This window comes from Symphalangus syndactylus, chromosome X (genome assembly GCF_028878055.3).
Source record: "Symphalangus syndactylus isolate Jambi chromosome X, NHGRI_mSymSyn1-v2.1_pri, whole genome shotgun sequence".
Lineage (NCBI taxonomy): Eukaryota > Metazoa > Chordata > Mammalia > Primates > Hylobatidae > Symphalangus > Symphalangus syndactylus.
The window spans coordinates 155,794,979-155,800,121 of record NC_072447.2 but is presented as its reverse complement, the minus strand read 5'-3'; positions in this window follow the sequence as shown (position 1 = coordinate 155,800,121).

The window sequence follows — 5,143 nt, the reverse complement described above, 5'->3', positions numbered from 1 at the left end:
AGCAGGAGTCCACTGAGGAAAAAAGAGGGGGAACGGCTGCTGGGAGGGCAGTCAGTAGTGTCTAGTCTCCAGACATTCCTTCAGATGATAGGGACCAAAGCCAGGAGGGTCACCAAGGGTAAGGAGCTGAAGAGTCACCCAGCCTTGCCAAGACTTCCTGGCAGAGGAGAAGGCTTAGCCATCTACTGGCCCAGAGGCTGAGCTGTAGCGTGGCTGTGTCTGGCCTCCCCAGCGTCAGTGCCTGGCATGGCCCCACCTGGATGCACCTGCTTTTTTGGTATTTGCACTTGGATGCGCCAATGCACACATCCAAAACTAAGCTTGTGATCTCGTGCCAGGGCTAGCGCTCTTACCAAGTCTCCAGCTGCAGTGAATGGAACACGCCCATGTCAAAGGCCAGAAAGGGGGGATACGCCCCTTGACCACCCTCCACCTCCCGTCATTCATGGTGTCTGGTTAGTTCTCTGCACGTTTTAGGTCTGTTAAACGGACTCTCTCTATCTGCTCCATGACACTGCCCTTGATGTCATCTAGGCTAGTCATCTCTCACAGGACAACTCCAGCCACCCTTAGCTAGTCTTACTGCATCCACTCTGCTCCCCAAATAATTTCTCCACAAAGAAACCAGAGATAACTCTTTAGAATGCAATGAGTTTGTGTCACTCACACAAATACATGTCTGTGTGTGCATGTGCAGCACTGGCTTCACATCTGTCAGTGAGTTCTCAACTTTTTCAGGATGAAGATGAAACCCCTCTGAGGTCCATGAGGCCTGCACTGTCTGTGGCCTCTGCAGCATTGGTGCGTGGCATCCCAACCCTGCAGTCACACCGACCTTTCAGCCCAATACTCTCCATGTCCCTTCCAGCTCCAGGACCTTTGCACGTGCAATTCTCTCACCTGATGGGGAGCTTCCCTCCCAAAGGGGGAGTGGAAAATGTCTGGGCTTTCCCAGCTTCCCTTGTAGCTATGGCATGGGCACCTAACCCAGGCTCTACCAATCAGATACACCCACTACCCACTGAGTGTGAGGCCCGAGGTAAGCCTGTGGGATACCCTGTAGCTGGTTTTCCCGGGGCCTCCCTCACAGTCTGTTCCTGTCGTGTGCAACTAAGAACCCTGAGGGACTAGCTCTCCGCCGATGCCGTCGAATCTCCCGCTGCTTTAAATGCTCCCCTCCCCGGGCTCAGGATGCCACTGACCCTTGGTTTGCTTCTCCGAACTTGAGCAGCTCCCTGCAGAGTCCTTTTTTGACTCTTCTTACTTCATCTTTCCTCTAAGATTGGTGTCTGTTCATGGTTATGAATATTTAGAGGCTTCATATTACTTGTGGGATTGATGACCCACCCGTCAATGCCTCCCTGGGTGACTTTTGGTGCCATTTACTAAGACAATGCTGCTCAGAAGAGTAGGCTTGGAGGAAATCTCACTGTGCCACTGTAGACGGCTGGGCATTAAGGGGATATTAGAGTCTTAGTTATCTATTGTTACATAACAAATTACTCCCAATGGCTTAGCTGAGGGGTTCTGGCTTAGGGTCACTCATGAGGCAACAGTGAAACTGTCATCCAGGGCAGCAGCCTCTGAGACTTAATTTGGGGCTGAGGGATCCACTTCCAGGCTTACTCACGTGGCCACGTGGCTGTTGGCAAGTAGCTCAGTTCCTCAGCACGTGGCTTCTCCATAGGGCTGCTCATAGCAGGGCTTCCTGCGAAACAGTGATCGATTTTGGGGGGTGAGGGAGAGAGAGAGAGAGTGAGAGAGGCAGGGGGATCTATGTGTGTGTGGGGAGACAGAGTGAAAGGTGGGGAAAGGGAGAGGGAGGGAGGAAAGGGCAGGAGAGGAAAGGAGAAAGGGGAAGCAAGTGCGAGAAGGTAAGAGAGAGCACCCAAGACACACGCTGCCTTCTCTGAGAAGCCATGCTTGCCAGTTACAGCCCACAGATTCTGCTGAACTCTATTTGTTACTAAGTCTAGACTCCACTCAAAGGGAGAGGGATCCAGCTACACCTCTTGAAAGGGGAGTATTACAGAATTTGTGGACGTATTCTTCAAATCCTCTTTTTAGTCACCTATGATAACGGCATCAGGTCCCATGAATGAGAGGATGGGTTGGAGAGGCGACAACACTTGAAGCAAAGTGGGGGTTAGAGTCTTAGTTATCTATCATTACATAACAAATTACTCCTGGTGGCTTAGCTGGGAGGTTCTGGCTTAGGGTCACTCACGAGGTGACAGTGAAACTGTCATCCGGGGCATCTTGTTAAAACTTGCCGTAGTGTTGGCCCCAGGGATCTTGTTAAAACTGAAGTCAGTTTCTGCCTTCAGCAATGGTGGAGTCACTCCTATCAAACCAACCCTCCCACAGATGACATCCATGAAACCAGGATGAAATACTAACAACAAAACCTGATGGCATGAGGGACTAAGCAGTAGAGGCAGAAACCACAGGGGGTTAACACCTCGAAGAAGAGACCGGCACTAGGTGAGTTTTTTGCATGTGAGCATGGGCCACAGAGGATGCCGTGCTGGGTGACCAAAACTCAGAGACTCAGAGAGTAGACTTTGGGATGGCCACGGGAGAGGGAAAGCAGGAGGGCTATCACCTGGGAGCAGAGAAGCACCATGTGGAGGAGCCCCGTGTTTGGCCTGTACACTCTGCCCAAATCTCTGGCTGACCCCAGAGCTAGTAATACACGAGGCAGAGTCCAAGAAAAGAACTGAGCAGAGGTTTCGGCTGATGCCCAATACCATGGAAACGGAGTCTGGAGATTGCAGTTGGTACCCAATATAGAGGAGACTTAGTGTGAGTTTAGCTAGGTTAGTTGTCTACTAAGACAACAAACCACCACCACCACCACCACCACCACCACCACCACCACCACCACCACAACAACAACAACAATAACAATAACAAACAATGACCCATCTTTGGAGAAAAATAACAGAAACCAAGAAGCCAAAGCTACTAGAACTCATTATGGACAGTGTCTAGGATATGATGCTAGATTACTAAAAGAAACGAGAATTGTCCTGATCCTCAAGGAAAAAAGCATTCAAGAGAATCCAACCCCTGAGATGACCCTAATAATTCACAATATTAAAAAATATATATATTCTTAAGGAGATAAAGCACATTTCTGCCTGTAATCCCAGCACTTTGGGAGGCTGAGGTGGGTGGATTGCTTGAGCCTAGGAGTTTGAGGCCAGCCTGGGCAACATGGCGAAACTCTGTCTCTACAAAACATATAAAAAATTTAGCTGGGCCTTGTGACATGCACCTGTTGTCCCAGCTACCTGGGAGGCTGATGTGGGAGGATTGCTTGAGCCCGGGAGGCGGAGGTTGCAATGAGCCATAATCACACCATTGGACTCCAGCCTGGGCAACAGAGTGACACTGTGTAAAAAAAAATAAATAAAAAAGAAGCATGCTCCTAACACTTTATTTATTTATTTATTTTGAGGCAGAGTTTTGCTCTGTTACTCAGGCTGGAGTGCAGTGGTGTGATCATGGCTCACTGCAACCTCCACCTCCCAGGCTCAAGCAATCCTCCCATCTCAGCCTCCTAGGTAGCTGGGATTACAGGCATGTGCCACCACATCCAGCTAATTTTTGTATTTTTTTGTAGAGATGGGGTTTCTCCATGTTGCCCAGGCTGATCTCAAACTCCTGACCTCAAGCGATCTGCCCACTTCAGCCTCCCAAAGTGCTGGGATTACAGGTGTGAGCCACCATGCCCAGCCACCTAACATGTTTTTTTAAACCCATCTCACTGCTGACTGATTATGAATTTTTTAAAACAGGAAATTTCAGAAGAGAAATAGAAACTATAGATGTTCCTTGACTTGCTGTGGTTAAGTCCTGACAAACCAGTAGTAAGTCAAAAATATGATAATTTGAAAATGCATTTAATATCCCGATAAACCCAGATTCTCCTTGACTTAGGTTGGGGTGATGACCCAGTAAAACCAGTGTAAAGTTGAAAAATCATAAGTCAAACCATCATAAATCAAGGACTGTGTAAGTTGTAAGTGTAAGTAAAGCAGCAAGTGTAAGTTCTGAACTGAAAAACAACATCGGAAGCAAAATCTTCACTGGATGATTTTAATAACATTGTAGATGACAGGTGAGTTGCAAACTTACAGATAAATAGAAATAATCCTTTCTGAAAAACCAAGAGGGAAAAATGAAAAGGGCACCTCAGTGAGCTGTGGGACAATATATAGAGGTCTAATGAATGTGTATATGGACTCTTAGGAGAGAAGGGAGAGAATGGGGAAGAAAAACTACTCGAAGAAATAATGACTGAAATTTCCAAAATTTGGAGATAGACATAATTTACAGATTCAAGGAGCTCAGTGAATTCCAAGGAAGATAAATACAAAGAAAAAACACGTGTAGGCACATTGCAGTCAAAGTACCGAAAACAAAGAGTAATGAGTGAATTGTGAAAACAGTAAAATGCAACTCGAAAAAGAAGAGAACATTCACAAGTTCTACTGAATTCTCATCAGAAGTAATGGAAACCAGGAGAAAATGGAACAGGATCTTTAAAGTGGTGAGAGAAAAAAAAAAAAACAAGCCTTTCAACTCAGAACTCTGTATCTATATCCAGGGAAAATACTCCTCAAGAATGAAGGTGAAATAAGGATGTTTTGAGATACATGAAAGCTAAGAGAATTCATCAACAGACTTGCATTAAAATAAATGCTACAGAAAGACTTTTGATCTTAAGGAAAATAAGGAAATCTCGATCTTTGGGTAGAAATGAAAAACAAAATATGTGGGTAAATATTAAGGAATATTTATTTTAGCTTTATAAGTTATTTATAATACACATGACAGTTTAAGGTGAAATTATAAATAATGTATTGTAGGATTTATAACATGTAGATATATATATATGACAACTACAGCATAAAGGACGGGGTGCGGGGGGGGTAATCTATATAATGAAAATGGTCTTAAATTTAGGTGATGTGGTACAATGTAAACTCTAAGTAGAGAGTGAAAAGTAAAGTATATATATAGGAATCCCTAGAGCAACCACTAGAAAACAATGCAAAATGTTATTGCTGAAAAGGTAAAATAAAAGGTAATAATGATACAAGGATCAATTAATCAGGAACACATCGAATTCATA